General features: G+C 41.3%; 1 long non-coding RNA gene across 2 annotated transcripts in view; it reads right to left on the bottom strand.

Annotated features, from left to right (window-relative positions):
- Positions 1 to 264: 264 nt before the first annotated feature.
- The window catches only part of LOC146366328 (uncharacterized), a 39,018-nt gene continuing 21,086 nt past the window's right edge, over positions 265 to 18,196 (bottom strand). The window contains exon 4 of one of the 2 annotated variants that reach the window (XR_014798602.1): positions 265 to 889. This is a non-coding gene — a long non-coding RNA (uncharacterized LOC146366328). Of the gene's footprint in view, positions 890 to 10,094; positions 12,252 to 18,196 lie in introns of those variants that run through there. The other variant, XR_014798601.1, reaches the window with a different exon arrangement.

Here is an 18,196-nt window from a genome sequence, read left to right as displayed (position 1 = left end):
TAACACTAGAGAGTGTCTTTATGGGTCCACTCCTCTGAGTGTTAAATACAACACTGTTGAGTGTTAAATTAACACTTTTGACAGTGTTATATGTTTAAAAGTAACCTAGTCAGTTTTGAAGATTAACAAAGACTAACACTGAGCAGTGCTGATTTTCTAACACTGGAAAATAACTCAAAATGTTAGAAATATTCCAGTGTTAGAAAATCAGCACTGCTCAGTGTTAGCCATTGTTACTCTTCAAAACGGACTAGGTCACTTTTAAACATATAACACTGTCAAAAGTGTTAATTTAACACTCAACAGTGTTGTATTTAACACTCAGAGGAGTGGACCCATATAGACACTCTCTAGTGTTAATTTAACACTGGAGATTTTGCTGTGTGCTAACCTTCTTTCAGCTGTCAGTTTTTGTAATCCTACCACATGTTTTGAAACATGGTTTACTGTTTGTATATCCAGGGATAGAATAGCAGTCCAGGATTTTGAAATACACCATTTTCCTCCCAGACATGAATTTCAAAGCAAACCCAAATTGCAAAGAGAAACATTTTGTAGGAGAAACAAATTATGATGCAACACAGGAAAAAAAGCACCACTCAACATTTTTTCCACTGATGCTAAACTAAACCAGGAAAACATACTTTTTTTCCTCCTACATTTTGCACGTTATTACCCACAGTCTTTCTGCATCACTTAAACAAACAAGATAAAGATCTGCGGGCCGACATAATGACGACCCAGTCGTCGCTGGTCAGATGAAAGGTTGAGCAGGTGGTGGATGTTTGTTGATACAGGAGCGAGGACGTCTGGAAGAATGTTCCACATGTGATAATTGTTCGCAGTTGAAAGAAAAAAGGGGGAATGAAAAAGATCAGAAAGCAGACATCTAGGAAAGAAAGAATAAGGAGATTAGAGAAGGGAGGAGTAAAAGAAAACTCTGGGTACTAAGAAGGGGTCAAGAGAGCAATTGACACTTGGCATACACAGTGTGTGTATGTGTGTGTAGGTACTTCATCCTTACAGTTCCACACTTTTAATCCCAACTTTATTGCCCTTTTTTTCTTTCGTTCTCTGTTCACATCTCACTACTCCCATCTTATCTTTCTTCCACTGGTGATGTGATTTCTTGCCATATAGTTCTGGTTAGTAAGCTTCCCACTTTTTGCACATTCATGATCAAAAGGATGAAGCCTAACAAAGGTGGTGATTCTGAAAAACCTCTTTAGGAACTTATGTTTTGCATCAATATGATATGTTCAAACTATCATATGCAGTTGTTGGTCAGAGGGTATTAATCTCATGGTAATATTGGTACTTTATTCATTTCTTTGAACAGTTCTTTTTCCAGGGTGGAATGATTGTACAGCATATTTCTTTAATGACTTAAAAAAACCCAAGAATTTAATTCACCAGCTTGAATTTATTTTAGATTTTCTCTAATCCACGCAGGATCATAAGCAAGGTCAAATATATACAGACACAACCACTAATACTTGGAAAAATGTACCATAGTACGTTACACCTCCACCAGATACTTTTTAATGCCATCAACAACTTTGCAGTATAATTCTGGCTGGATGTTTGACCATTTTTGGTTGTTTTTCTGAACACAGAATAGGAATAATCCACAAATTTTCAACAGGTTTGAGACTGAGTCTTTGGGATGGCCATTTATGAAGATTTTCTTTAGCCCACATTTCAAAACCAGTTTTGATGTATGTTTTGGGGCCATTATCCTGGAACACCCAACTGTGTCCAACTATCAACTGTCTAGCTGTCCTCGTTCTTCATTATTCCATGGACTGCAACGTTCCAGTATTACTGTCATCAAAACAGCCTCAGAGCACGATGCTACCATCGCCATGTTTGACAGTCAGTGCATTATTCTTAGGTTTGAAAGCCTCACCTTTAGTATCCCCAATATACCTGTTGTCATTGTGGCCAAATGGCTCAATCTTTGTCTTGTCTAACCCTAAAGCTTTTCTTCAGAAAGCATTTGGCTTATACTTGTAGGCAGCTGTAAGTTTCAGTCAAGCTTAAAGGGGTTAATTTAAGAGTAGGTTGGCATCTTGGTTGGCATCCTGTCAATCCATAGAGATGCAAAACTTGCTTGAATGTGAACAGTGACAGTGATGTTCTAGCAGTTTTCAGCTGGCAGACTTAAGCCTTGGCAGATCCTATGTGATTCCAGAACATCCTAACCAATTTCCTCTCACCTGACGATAACAGTTTGGATCTTCTTCCATACCTTGGCTATCTTGTACTTATGTACAGTTATTTGAAATGATCACCTTGGATTCTGCAGTTGTTTAGTAATGGCTCGAAGAGAACTTCCCAACAACCAAATCCTTTTTACGCTGTAAAGAGAAACTACCAGTTGTAGTCAGTCATGCTCACTAACAAGAAATAACTAAACAATGCCCTTGTCAACAAAAGACACTGGAGAACGTTCACCACCAAAAGCTAATCCTATCCCCATTACCAAATGATCTGCCAACACGATAAGCTGAGCTGGTGGCAAATCTGTAGACTCATGTTTCTTTCTTCCACCCTTATTTCCTTTACATTATTTCCTCTTTCCCTTTTTCCTCCTCGCCCTCCCCATTCCTTTTTCCTCTGATCTTCCTTTTGTGTTCTCCATATTTCCGCTTGTCCTTTTTGACACCCCCCATTACTGTCTGTTCCCTTCTCTTCCTCTTCTTTTCTCATATCTTCCTCTTCTCTACTTATTTCTCTGTGTGCCATCAGGAAGTGCCTCGTCAATGGGGACTATTGAGTGTGCCCGGCTCTGGCCCAGTTGGGCCTCTCTGGCCCTTCAACAGTTGTCTTGGAGAGGGACAGCAGCCGCCAGAGCTGGCTGTCCTCCCACTGTGCTTCTTTGGCCCAGCTCGGCCCAGAGCTGCTGGACTGCCCGCTCCCAATGCAAACAAGTCGGTCCGGAGCCAGAGGAGGTGCTGCTGGTGGATTATGTATGTGTGAATGAGACAGAGAGTGTGTATGGGCTGGTTGGCTTGCTGGCTGAGCTCACTGTCACAGCTTGGATGGACATTCAAGAGGAGGCAATAAGAATTCTGTGATTTTACTTATTCTTTAATTTGATATGATGCAGAAAAAATGTTTGAACTGATTATTTACCAAATACCCAATTATACCCAGTGCAGCACTGTTTCGATGTATCTGTTAATCACAGCAGACTTAGTAGACTATTAGATATGCATACCCTTTAAATGGCAACATAAGGATCAGTTGGACTGTAGTTTTGTGACTGACTTTGGAAACTCTGGGATCCTCCCTTATGGTTTCTCCATTTTAGCGCAGAAGAACCTGACTTGACACTTGAAAAAAAAAAAAAAAAGCCAGAAATATAAGATTGGTGTGGGTTTTTTTTCTAGCTTCGCTTTTAAATACTACATAAAAAAGTCTGTTTGTATAACTGCTTGCTGTGGTGTAGTTACACCATATAGAAACTATCCTGAGAGCCACAGCTGTGGCCTCCAGTTCTGAAAAGACCTGGACACTTTGATTTGGCTGTTCTTTGGTGTAATGTAGAAAAACATGCTGCAACTGTTTGAGAGCATGTGATACTATAATTATGCAATGTACATAGCCCTACTACAGTATGTAATTATGCTTTAAACCACATTCTGTGGTTTCTTTCAAAACAGAAAGTCTGCTGTTGAGAAATAAGGGGAAAAAGCACAAAGTTGCTTTGGTCATCTTTAGCATGCAGCTGTGAAATAAAGATAGAATTGGCATGTGAACAAGTTACACTTTTGCCCCCTGGCAAGACTTAAAAGACTTATTTTGAGATTTCACCTGAATTACTCTCAGCAGATAACCTGATGTGTGATGTGCTGCTACATCTGGGAAGTCACTGCTAGAAACTTTAGTAAAGAGCGGGCGCTTTAAAAAAAAAAAAAAAAACTTGGTCGGTTTTTGGGTGAACCATCTGTCACTGTCTACCACAGGCCAGCCCAACCATTCAGATTAATGAACCATAGGAAGGAGAGACACGAACAGGCTAAACAAATCACTGTCTGGGGAGGTTTGTAATCTGTCAAAATTAAAACACAGCTTTAGCTGTAACTTCTGGTTTTGTCACCAGAAGTTCCTCAAAGATGTATCATCTCAGCTAAGGTAGCAAGGCAACTAAAAAGTCCTCTCTTTTATGACACACATTTATTCCATGGTCTAAATATAAAAGCATTTGGTTTTGGACTCTGCGTTAGCTTCAGGCATGTTGGTTTTTTGGAGACAGAAGTTACTATATGTCAACTTTAGTGGCTTCTTAGTTCTTGATAGCAAACTTAGATAGTATTCAATTCAATTCAATTCAATTTTATTTATATAGCGCCAAATCACAACAAAAGTCGCCTCAAGGCGCTTCATAGATACAGAGAAAACCCAACAATCATATGACCCCCTATGAGCAAGCACTTTGGCGACAGTGGGAAGGAAAAACTCCCTTTTAACAGGAAGAAACCTCTGGCAGAACCAGGCTCAGGGAGGGGCGGCCATCTGCTGCGACCGGTTGGGGTGAGAGAAGGAAGACAGGATAAAAGACATGCTGTGGAAGAGAGACAGAGGTTAATAACAGATATGATTCAATGCAGAGAGGTCTATTAATACATAGTGAGTGAGAAAGGTGACTGGAAAGGAAAAACTCAATGCATCATGGGAATCCCCCGGCAGCCTACGTCTATTGCAGCATAGCTAAGGGAGGATTCAGGGTCACCTGGTCCAGCCCTAACTATATGCTTTAGCAAAAAGGAAAGTTTGAAGCCTAATCTTAAAAGTAGAGATAGTTTCTGTCTCCCGAATCCAAACTGGAAGCTGGTTCCACAGAAGAGGGGCCTGAAAACTGAAGGCTCTGCCTCCCATTCTACTTTTAAATACTCTAGGAACAACAAGTAGGCCTGCAGAGCGAGAGCGAAGTGCTCTAATAGGGTGATATGGTACTACAAGGTCATTAAGATAAGATGGGGCCTGATTATTTAAGACCTTGTATGTGAGGAGCAGGATTTTGAATTCAATTCTGGACTTAACAGGAAGCCAATGAAGGGAAGCCAAAACAGGAGAAATATGCTCTCTCCTTCTAGTCCCTGTCAGGACTCTTGCTGCAGCATTTTGGATTAGCTGAAGGCTTTTCAGTGAGTTTTTTGGACATCCTGATAATAATGAATTACAGTCGTCCAGCCTGGAAGTAATAAATGCATGAACTAGTTTTTCAGCGTCACTCTGAGACAGGATATTTCTAACTTTAGAGATGTTGCGCAAATGGAAGAAAGCAGTCTTACATATTTGTTTAATATGTGCGTTGAAGGACATGTCCTGGTCAAAAATGACTCCAAGGTTCCTCACAGCGTTACTGGAGGCCAAGGTAATGCCATCCAGAGTATGAATCTGGTTAGATACCATATTTCTAAGATTTTCAGGGCCGAGTACAATAACCTCAGTTTTATCTGAATTAAGAAGCAGAAAGTTAGCGGCCATCCAGGTCTTTATGTCTTTAAGACATTCCTGCAGTTTAACTAATTGGTGTGTGTTATCTGGCTTCATGGACAGATAGAGCTGGGTGTCATCTGCATAGCAGTGTAAATGTATGCTATGTCTTCTAATGATGCTGCCTAAGGGAAGCATGTATAATGTAAACAGAATTGGTCCTAGCACTGAACCCTGTGGAACTCCATAATTAACCTCAGTGTGTGAAGAGGACTCTCCATTTACATGCACAAATTGGAGTCTATTAGATAGATATGATACAAACCACTGCAGTGCAGTACCTGTAATACCTACAGCATGTTCTAATCGCTCTAATAGGATATTATGGTCGACAGTATCGAACGCTGCACTGAGGTCTAGCAGGACAAGCACAGAGATGAGTCCACTGTCAGAGGCCATAAGAAGATCATTTGTAACCTTCACTAAAGCTGTTTCTGTGCTGTGATGAGCTCTGAAACCTGACTGAAACTCTTCAAATAAACCATTCCTCTGCAGATGATCTGTTAGCTGTTTGACAACTACTCTTTCAAGGATTTTTGATATGAAAGGAAGGTTGGAGATTGGCCTATAATTAGCTAAGACTGCTGGGTCTAGAGATGGCTTTTTGAGTAAAGGTTTAACTACAGCCAGCTTGAAGGCCTGTGGTACATAGCTGATTATTAGAGATAGGTTGATCATATTTAAGATCGAAGAATTAATCAATGGCAGGACTTCTTTGAGCAGTTTTGTAGGAATGGGGTCTAAAAGACACGTTGATGGTTTGGAGGAAGTAATTATTGAAGTTAACTCAGAAAGATCAATTGGAGAAAAAGAGTCTAACTTAACATCAATGGTACTAAGAGTAGCTGTAGATAATATTACATCTGTGGGATGATTACTGGTAATTTTTTCTCTAATGATAAAAATTTTATTTGTGAAGAAGTTCATGAAGTCATTACTAGTTAACGTTAAAGGGATGGTTGGCTCAACAGAGCTCTGACTGTTTGTCAGCCTGGCTACAGTGCTGAAGAGAAACCTGGGGTTGTTCTTATTTTCTTCAATCAGTGATGAATAGTAAGATGTTCTGGCTTTGCGGAGGGCTTTCTTATAAAGCAGCAAACTATTTCTCCAGGCTAAATGATGATCCTCTAAATTTGTGACACGCCATTTCCTCTCCAGATTACGAGTCATCTGCTTTAGGGTACGTGTTTGAGAATTATACCACGGAGTCAGGTACTTCTGATTAGAGACCTTAGTTTTCACTGGAGCTACAGTATCCAGAGTCGTACGTAGTGAGGAGGTGAAATTATTAACAAGATAATCGACCTCTGTTGGGGTAGCGTTCAGATAGCTGCTCTGCTCTGTGTTGGTACAGGGCATTGAAGATGATAACAGTGGGTGGATTATATTCTTAAACTTAGTTACAGCGCTTTCAGAAAGACATCTACTGTGATAAAATCTACTCTCCACCGCTGTGTAATCAATTATTGTAAATGTAAATGTTATCAGGAAATGATCAGACAGGAGAGGGTTTTCAGGAAACACTGTTAAATGTTCAGTTTCTATGCCATATGTTAAAACAAGATCTAGAGTGTGATTAAAGTGGTGAGTGGGTTCTTTTACATTTTGAGAGAAGCCGATTGAGTCTAATAACAGACTAAATGCCATGTTGAGGCTGTCATTTTTAGCATCTACATGGATGTTAAAATCACCCACAATAATTATTTTATCTGAGCTCAGAACTAAATTAGATATAAAGTCTGAGAAATCAGACAGAAACTCTGTGTAAGGCCCAGGTGGACGATAGATGATAACAAGTAAGACTGGTTTCTGAGTTTCACAGCTGGGGTGGACAATGTTAAGCATCAGGCTTTCAAATGAATTAAAAGTCTGTCTTGGTCTTTCATTAATTAATAGGCTGGTGTGAAAAATTGCTGCCACACCGCCCCCTCGGCCTGTGCTTCGAGGTTTCTGGTAGTTAGAATGACTCGGGGGTGTTGATTCATTTAAACTAACATAATCATCCTGCTGCAACCAGGTTTCTGTAAGGCAGAGTAAATCAATTTGTTGATCAATTATTAAGTCATGTACTAACAGAGACTTGGAGGAGAGAGACCTAATATTTAATAATCCACATTTCACTGTTTTACTCTTTGGTTCAGATGTGGATACTGTATTGTTCTTTCTTTGTAATTGTTTGTGTTTAAGTTGTTTGTTGCTGGTTTTTAGTTTGTTTTTTGTCTTTTTGGAAGCTGACACAGTCTCTATGGAGATGGGTTTTTGGGGGGGTAGCAGGAGGAGAGAAGCTGCAGAGAGGCGTGTAAGACTGCAACTCTGCTTCCTGGTCCCAACTCTGGATAGTCATATTTTGGGGGGTTTAATAAATTTGTCCATATTTCTAGAAATGAGAGCTGCTCCATCCAAAGTGGGATGGATGCCGTCTCTCCTAACAAGACCAGGTTTCCTCCAGAAGGTTTGCCAATTATCTATGAAGCCCACATCGTTTCTGGGACACCACTCAGACAGCCAGCAATTTAAGGAGAACATGCGGCTAAACATGTCACTCCTGGTCTGATTGGGGAGGGGACCAGAGAAAACTACAGAGTCCGACATTGTTTTAGCAAAGTTGCACATCGATTCAATATTGATTTTAGTGACCTCCGATTGGCGTAACCGGGTGTCATTACTGCCGACGTGAATTATGATTTTACTGAATTTACGTTTACCCTTAGCCAGCAGTTTTAAATTTCCTTCAATGTCGCCTGCTCTGGCCCCTGGAAGACAATTGACTATGGTTGCCGGTGTCTCTAGCTTCACATGTCTGAGAACAGAATCACCAATTACCAGAGTTTGACCCCCGGCGGGTGTGTCACCGAGTGGGGAAAAACGGTTAGACACATGAACGGGTTGGTGGTGTACCTGGGGCTTCTGTTTAGGACTATGCTTCCTCCTCACCGTGACCCAGCCGCCCTCTTTCCCCAGCTGCTTGGGGTCTGCCGGGGAACAGCTAGCGGGGCCTACGCTATCTTCGGCTGCACCAGCTACAGGGGCCTGGCTAGCTACGGGTGAATGAAGGGTGCGAAGCCGAGTCTCCAATTCAGTAATCCTGGCCTCCAGAGCTGCAAATATGCTACATTTGTTACAGATATCATTACTGCTAAAGGAGGCCGAGGAGTAACTAAACATCTGACACAATGAGCAAGAAAGTGCAGGAGGGACAGGTGAAGTAGCCATGGTGCTAACGAGTCGGCTACGAGCTAAGCTAAGCTAGCGAAACAGTACAGAGACAGTGAGTGAATACTTTGGCTATAAATTAGGTAGTGAGTACACAGAAAGTGTGCTTCGGATGAAGCACGTGAAGATTATACTATGAAAGAAGAATGTATTTAAAAGTTGTTAATTAAATTGCTAAGCAAATAAGCTACTCAGAAACACCACTGTGTTTGAGCAGGAACAGGAAGTGATACTCTACCGCAGAGCGAGCGAACACCAAGTGACAGCGCCACCCATCAAGTAAGCTGCATTCAAAGTCTGTACGGGTGCAATGAACAGATAAACATATCTGCTAATTATATATATAACAATAATAATACTAGAATTTCACTCATTAAAACTGAAGCATTAACTTCTTGTGTGGGCTCTACCACAAAGTCAACCATTCTGTTTGCATGGTCCAGTTCAGTGCCTGGAATTACTGGAAGGGAAGCCTGGAACACAACAATGCACTACAGCGTATTGCTCACTATGTTGGCATACCTGTCAATCAAACTGCCAAGTGTCCAAATGGAGGAGGAAAAAGAACACTGAGTGCACAATTGTCATGAAGGGGGAAATTACCCAAATGGCTCTAAACTAGTCTTTGGCTCAGACTGTCAGCTTGTTGTTGTTATTGCTGTTTTTAGTGCTTTGGCACATATATACAGTATTGTCTATAATTATTTCCAGCAGAGTCACACAGTGTATGTTATTTAGAGAAAATGCAGCATGGAAGTCTTATTGTGCTTTGACCTGCAGGATAAAGAGCTAGAAATGGTATCGCTCGGATCTGGCCCACACAATGTGCTCACACATGGCCCACATACCGCAAAGAATGACGACCCTTTGGTGGCCCAAATTTGGTTTGCCAGAGGTGGCCCACACATGAGCCGACACAAGGCCAGTTGTAGACACACTGCTGTTGTAGACACAACATGCATAATAGAGCAAAAGTAACATGACAAAACTCTGTTCAGATAGCATATGGAATGATTCTTATACAGCGCTTTTCTACTCTCCCAGATTACTCAAAGCACTCAACACAACATGCCACATTCTCCCAATCACAGACATTCTCTAAACTGAGTGCTTCCTAACTACTTTCATACACATTCACACTCTTGACATGCAGACTGGAGGAGCCAAGGATCAAACCACTAACCTCCTGAGCTACAGCCACCCGGTGGTAACATAATTAAACCGTCACTTATTTTTTGGATAAAGTGTACACTCACAAACCTGTCAAACCTGCATTTGAAATGTTGGCTGCCATAGCAGTATCGTATTATAGTATTAAACCTGATTCTTTGATCCCCATGATAGAACAGAGAAAACCCGACTCAGGAGTGGTCAAAACATTTATTTTTCTTTATTCAATCATCTTCCGGAAGAGAGAGCCCTGCACAGCCCAAAGCCAGTTGCAGAATCTCTAACATTAGAAGCTAAAAATGTGTCTCATATAGGTGTTATTTTGGTACTTTCCACGTCACACATAGTTTCGATATAAACAACTCCTTATATGTTACTAGTTCCGCTTTTTCTGTCTGGTTTCCTGTATGTATTAATATGCTTGTACAGCTCTACACTAACTTCCTGTTTTTCAGTCTGGCTGAGCACTTAGTTTGTGAGTCAAAACTGGCTTTGCTTTACAAGCCTTTATTATTAAAATACATGAAACAATATAATCAGAAAATAAGCACTAAGGATATATACCGTAATTGTCGGGCTATAAGCCGCTACTTTTTGCACAAGCTTTGAACCCTGCGGCTTTTAGTCAGGTGCGGCTTTTCTATGGATCGTCCGTGATTTTTGTCATATCGTAAGACGACTTGTTTTGTTTGTTCCGCTGTTGTACGGCACTACGTTGCCTGGTGGAAGGGCATGTGATCAGACACACAGTATCGGGGTTCAAGAGTGGTATGTTGGTCACATGTCCATCCGCCAGGAAACATAGTGCCGTACAAGTACCGCAAAAAACAAACTTCAAAGTAGCGCTATGCGTTCAGCGGGAGGCGTGGATGACGAACAGCGATAAACTTGCGAAAAGCAAGTTATGCTCTGACAGCGTGGAAAAGTGTGAAAACATCCACGATCACCAACGGATTTCGAAGGGCTGGACTGCTGCATGATGGAGAGGAGGACACCGCCACGGCCCTTCAGAGGGTGTTCGACTCTGACGCTGACAACGAGGATTTCTTTGGTTTTGAAAGTGACAACGAAGGAAAGAAGCGGAGAGTGGATGACGAAGCATCCTGAGCCTGTTCGTGTCCGACACTGGAGAAGAGGACTTTGGTGGTTTTAGCAGGAAGAAGAGAAAGATGGTGGTGAATGACTGACTTTTCTTCTTGTTAAAGCCGTGTCGCTGCACCTGAGCCTAAAAGGTAGGCCGGATCTATTTTTCTGGTGTGCTGTAGGTTATTGTTATGTACTACATTTGTTACTCATTTATGAAGCACAGTACATGTTTCGTACTTGTAATTACCGCTACTTGTACATATACCTAAAAAGTTATGCAAATATGTACCCGTAACTTGTTTTTCAAAATATTAATAAAAGGGGCGTGTCTCCAAACAGCCATCTCTTTCCTGACAATTCCCTTTGTGCATATTCTCTTACATATGATAAGTCAACATTGAAACACCTGCGGCTTTTAGTCAGGTGCAGCTAATGTATGTACAAAACAGGATTTTCCCCTGATTTTAGCTTGTGCGGCTAATATTCAGGTGCGCTTTGTAGTCCGGGAAATACGGTACATTTATTCCTTAACAATAGTCTTCTAACTAACAGGAGTAACTGTCATGTTACTCCTGGAGGTACCCAGGTCCAAGAGAAAGCTCAGAGGGGACAGGGCCTTCTCTATTGCTGCTCCTAATCTGTGGAACAATCTTTCCCAGCACATTAGAGAGGCCCCTTCACTGTCCACTTTTAAAACACGTCTTAAAACCCATTTTTACTCCTTGGCTTATGACAGTGTGAAGTAGTCAGACTCGAACGTCAAGGAAGGTGGTAGGGAAGCAGACTATGCAGACATTTCAGGTTTCCAAGGTGAGCAATTTATTTACAGTGAACTTAATTTAATGTAACTTAACAAAACTCCCCCCCAAATAAACTCAATTAACAATACTCAACATAACATGGCTCTGGTAACACAGCTCACCTCTCCTCTCTCCTGCATCTGGTAGAGACTGGCTTTAAATAGGGCCATCAATTTCCCTCCAATTGCCCAGCTAGTACCACTCACTCAACTGAGGGATCTAAAACTCTACACAGATGATCTAAAAACACAAAACCTCTACACACTTCTAATATGCACATTTACACAACTAAATGGCAGTATTAACAAAAGGAAAAACATTCAACAAATCCCTCTAAACCTTAACACAAACAAAAGGAAGCATCTCTATGGAAAAAGAAACCCCTCCACTTGGTTTGACTGCTGATGTCACATATGACATCAGCACATATGAGGAAATGCCAGACAGGTGTTTCCCCACACCTGACCATCATGAAGACTGAAAAGACAAACAAAGTGAGTATGAACAAATGACTTAATCTGTAACATAATAAAATATAAAGAAACATGTAACTGAGTATTTAGCTTAATTTGCAGAATGTTTGCTTTGCCGGAAACAGAACGCTTACACAAACAAACCTGGGATAGTGAGTGAAGCAATGTTACTTGACAAATAGCAAATCATAGTAAATACATAGAAACAGAATAATGTGTACAATGTGCAAAAAAAAAGGTAAAAACAAATGGGACAAATGGAGAGCATTGCAACTGCTCCTCCACTTTGTCACACACAGTCTGACCCTGATTTTATTGTTTTAATCTAATGTGCTGATTTTATTGTTTTAAATGTAATTCTCATCATCATTTTTATACTATTTTATTATTGTTCTTGCTATTTGTGCTAATTTTATTATTTTAAATGTCATTTTAATAATTAGCTTATTTTTTAAATATTTTTTATTATTTTTATTATTTTCTATGGGCCTGGGCCACATAAACCAAACCATAATCGAGCTAGATTTGGCATGCCATCACATAAACAGTGCCATCTGTGACAGGCCTGGCTCATATCTGGATGGCATACCACTTACCATGCCAGACGTCAGCCAGCAGTGCCGGCTTGATACCAGATCCGGGCCAGACCTGCGTGCTATGTGGGATAAGTGTACGTGTATAAAGCCTCTATATGCCAGACAGTAAACATCTGCTTCTTTAGTTGAGTGTAATTTGTAGGAAAGTAAGGAAGCTAGAAAGAAAATATGAGGATGCTTTGATGCTGACAAAACAAAATGACACATATAAGAGCATAAACACTCTATAATATACTATATATGAGCAGCATCAGAGGGCACTGTGAGTTAATGGAAAACTGAAGAAAAAATACTTTTGTTCTTTAGGGTTTTTTTGTCACATTGACATGGTAAAAATGATAACACCCTAAAATACTTAATGTACTGTTATCACTATAAAACACTATGCAGTGAACACACTGCAACTCTTTGAATACATAAAACAGAACAACATCAAGCCAACCATTCTTTTAAGCCACTGTGACACCCGCAGTGTCTGACTGATGTTTCAGTAAATGAAGAAGAGACTTCTCTCTGCTTTGACATACAGTAATGCAGCAATGCAAGAACAATCGAAAGTGTGACACGTTGTCAAATATTATCACAACAAGACACAGTAGCTCTTTGATTGCATGTTTAAAACCAGCCAACAGCTTTGAAGTACATGCAGGACTTGAATCACGAAAAGCTGGAAAACGAGGAACTAAAAGCATACAAGACATCACTGAAACCACTTGCCTAATGCTGTACAAATCTCCTTTGGGCTGTTAAACAGCTCTGACCCATGGAGAGATTAGCAAAGACCTCTGAAATTGTCTTGTGGTAACAGACACTACGGCATTAGCGGTAGATCCTTTAAGTTGCAAGGTGTGGTTCTTGGATCTGAGCGAAAGTCAACACCTTAAACTCTTAGTCATATTCCTCAGACCAGTCATTGCCATGAAGTACAGCAAATTATCCTGTGGAAAGATATCAGTGACGTCAGGGATTACTGCTAGTAGGAAAGGGTGTACACGATTCGCAAGCATTATCTGCATAAATGCCATTTGCTAGATATAAAAGAAAAGGTGACTCATCCTCCATCCATCCTTCCAAGGCTCCATGATCTTGTTTACCTGCACATGCATTGCTTTCTGCAGAGCACAGAGGTCCACCACCACAGTTGCATATGTAGCAAATTGCAATGCTCTGTAGAACCTAGTGTCTATCCATCAATACTTCTTCTTCTTTCACTTATCCAATTTAGGGTTGCAGGAGGCCTATACAGGGAGTGCAGAATTATTAGGCAAGTTGTATTTTTGAGGAATAATGTTATTATTGAACAACAACCATGTTCTCAATGAACCCACAAAACTCATTAATATCAAAGCTGAATGTTTTTGGAAGTAGTTTTTAGTTTGTTTTTAGTTTTAGCTATTTTAGGGGGATATCTGTGTGTGCAGGTGACTATTACTGTGCAGAATTATTAGGCAACTTAACAAAAAACAAATATATACCCATTTCAATTACTTATTTTTACCAGTGAAACCAATATAACATCTCCACATTCACAAATATACATTTCTGACATTCAAAAACAAAACAAAAACAAATCAGCGACCAATATAGCCACCTTTCTTTGCAAGGACACTCAAAAGCCTGCCATCCATGGATTCTGTCAGTGTTTTGATCTGTTCACCATCAACATTGCGTGCAGCAGCAACCACAGCCTCCCAGACACTGTTCAGAGAGGTGTACTGTTTTCCCTCCTTGTAAATCTCACATTTGATGATGGACCACAGGTTCTCAATGGGGTTCAGATCAGGTGAACAAGGAGGCCATGTCATTAGTTTTTCTTCTTTTATACCCTTTCTTGCCAGCCACGCTGTGGAGTACTTGGACGCGTGTGATGGAGCATTGTCCTGCATGAAAATCATGTTTTTCTTGAAGGATGCAGACTTCTTCCTGTACCACTGCTTGAAGAAGGGGTCTTCCAGAAACTGGCAGTAGGACTGGGAGTTGAGCTTGACTCCATCCTCAACCCCAAAAGGCCCCACAAGCTCATCTTTGATGATACCAGCCCAAACCAGTACTCCACCTCCACCTTGCTGGCGTCTGAGTCGGACTGGAGCTCTCTGCCCTTTACCAATCCAGCCACGGGCCCATCCATCTGGCCCATCAAGACTCACTCTCATTTCATCAGTCCATAAAAGCTTAGAAAGACCAGTCTTGAGATATTTCTTGGCCCAGTCTTGACGTTTCAGCTTGTGTGTCTTGTTCAGTGGTGGTCGTCTTTCAGCCTTTCTTACCTTGGCCATGTCTCTGAGTATTGCACACCTTGTGCTTTTGGGCACTCCAGTGATGTTGCAGCTCTGAAATATGGCCAAACTGGTGGCAAGTGGCATCTTGGCAGCTGCACGCTTGACTTTTCTCAGTTCATGGGCAGTTATTTTGCGCCTTGGTTTTTCCACACGCTTCTTGCGACCCTGTTGACTATTTTGAATGAAACGCTTGATTGTTCGATGATCACGCTTCAGAAGCTTTGCAATTTTGAGACTGCTGCATCCCTCTGCAAGATATCTCACTATTTTTGACTTTTCTGAGCCTGTCAAGTCCTTCTTTTGACCCATTTTGCCAAAGGAAAGGACGTTGCCTAATAATTATGCACACCTGATATAGGGTGTTGATGTCATTAGACCACACCCCTTCTCATTACAGAGATGCACATCACCTAATATGCTTAATTGGTAGTAGGCTTTCGAGCCTATACAGCTTGGAGTAAGACAACATGCATGAAGAGGATGACGTGGACAAAATACTCATTTGCCTAATAATTCTGCACTCCCTGTAGGTAGGGTACGCGCTGAACAGGTCACCAATCTATCAAAGGTCTAGCATCTATCATAGCTAACACATAGCTTTTTAGTAGTTTGTGGTATAGTGGCTCTTCTGAAACTGACTGTTCCCCTTTTGCCTAGCAAATACCACCTTTCGGCAGATCAAACTGTAACAAGATAATTGTTACAATAAATGAGAGTGGTTTTAACCTAAGCTGAGAAGCTCAAATCATTGAGTAATTACTACAGTCTGTCTAAATACAGTTTAGCTGCATCTTCTGAGAATCAGAAATGAAAACGGTATGTGAGTTGATTTTGTAAATATGGTGTGTAAGTACAGCATATACAGTTTGTGAAAACTGTTCCTTTGTCAACTTTGTGATGCTACCTGTGCACCAAGACAGGTCCATAGCAGTTCTATTATTCTAAAATAACTTTGGATGAACCAGGCTATATTTCCTGACTTCCCACTGTAGATGTAAAACATGCATGTAGCTTCCAGGTCAGAAAAATGAAACCAAGGTTGCAAGTGCTTTAAATTTAAAGATGATACTTGTGGTTGGTTTGACAAACAGTGTGAACAGAAAGGGAAATCATCAGCCACATCTTAGATAGAGAGGAGGCCTCCTGTTAACATAAATTGAACTTATTGAAAAGTACTACAAGTTTCTGGGCTTTTTTTTTTTTTTTCTTTTTTCTTTCATTTACAAGTTTTAGTGACTTAAGAGTTTAAAGTCATTCAGCCATCTGTTTATACATTGTGTAGGTTTGAAATGTCAGCATTATTCTGAGAATATTTTTTTCCCCCCAGTAACGAGACAGTCCTAATCACCAAGTCTAAATTTGGGTTCTCAGTGAGCATCCCAAATTTAACTCCTGGACTGTAGCCAGCTCCACATGTCAACCCAAAAGGAATGCACTGATTCACAATAGAAAAACAAGTGATCCAAACTTTCAATGTCATTTTCACAGAACGCACAGGCGTTCACATCTAGGTTAAATTTCAGTCTTAGGAATTGTTACGGATTCAATTATTGGGGATGGATACAAGAGGAAAAACCACAATAACAACACTGGTCCGGCCGGGTTGAGTCAAACGATGATTTTAATGATCACACGCGTGGGAGATGGACACCGTACGCAGACAGCATCAGATCTCAAAATGGTGGAGCATTGATCAAACTCTTATAGCCTCTAGTGGCCCCCACCTAATCATAAAATTAGGTCCTGATCCTTTGAAGGTGGCAAGATGGCGCCGGTGTGTGTGGCTGCTCGTCTGTCACTGCCAAGTTTGTTCCTGTTTATGTTATTTCTAATTTGTGTCATCCATGAAACAAAGTCTCTGCTGAGGTATGATCGCCAGACACTATTGGACCTCAAACCTGTGGTCCAAAATATTGTGTCCTTTGGAGCTGGTGGGCAGCAACCCCTGCCCCCATTTGCATCGGAAACCCCGGGTTACCTGTACCGGGTTCCCACGCTACCTTCCCGGCGAAAGCGTCATCGTCGCCGGGGTAAACGAAGCGGTCGCCTGGTGAAGCTAAAGGTTTACCTAAAGAATTATTCTGCTGTTTTCCGACCAGTGCATGGATTCATGCCAAGGCTGTTTGCGTCTCGGCGTTTTCTGGATCCTGTTGATGCCTCTTTGGTGCCTGTTGTCGGCTTTGATGATGATGCTCCTCAGCCTCGCTGCCCATGCCCTCCCAGGCTAAACCTCCGCTGTCAACATCATCGGAACCTGAGATCGCTGCGGCGGGTTTCTGGACCTCCTGAACCCCGAGCGCCAACTCCAGCTCCCGCTAGGATTGGCCTGGTGAACGCCAGATCACTTTTAAACAAAACTTTTATTCTTCGGGACTTCTTCAGTTCCCGTGATCTGGATTTTCTGTGTGTGACTGAGACGTGGCTGAGTGTTGGTGAGTCCAGTGTTCTATCTGAACTTTTACCTGTGGATTGTTGCTATTTTAACTCGCCACGGACGTCAGGCAGAGGTGGAGGCACAGTGACTGTTTACAAAAAGGATTTTAAATGTAAGCAGTGTTTTCTACAGCCTTCGTTCTCCAGCTTTGAACTTACCTCGTTTGAGGTGAGTCGTACAAATCCGATTTTCTGCGCTGTCATCCATCGCCCCACGAAATACAATAAGAACTTCATAAACGACTTTTCTGATTTTTTTTTTTTTTTTTTTTTTTTTTTAAGCTGGGATTATGCCCAACTATGATAGTGTTCTTATTGTTGGAGATTTTAATATACATGTATGTTGTCCTGATAAGCCACTGGTAAAGGACTTTTTAAGCCTTATTGACTCTTTTAGCCTGGTACAGTCCGTACGTGGCCCTACACATGAGCACGGACACACACTGGACCTTGTTCTGTCATATGGTCTGCCTGTCACTGACTTGGAGATTTGTGACTGTGCACTCTCAGATCATATGCCTGTGTTATTCAACGTTGGTTTGACATATACCGCAGTTAAATCTGGCGCTGCTACTCGGTGCTGTCGGGTTATTAACCCCGCCACTGCTGCGCAGTTTTCTGCTGCTTTTAATCAGCTCGGC

Source organism: Perissodus microlepis, chromosome 19 (genome assembly GCF_051167445.1).
Source record: "Perissodus microlepis isolate ML-2025 ecotype Zambia chromosome 19, ASM5116744v1, whole genome shotgun sequence".
NCBI classification, from domain to species: domain Eukaryota; kingdom Metazoa; phylum Chordata; class Actinopteri; order Cichliformes; family Cichlidae; genus Perissodus; species Perissodus microlepis.
The sequence above is the reverse complement of the archived record's forward strand: the minus strand, read 5'-3'. Positions and strand labels throughout refer to the sequence as shown.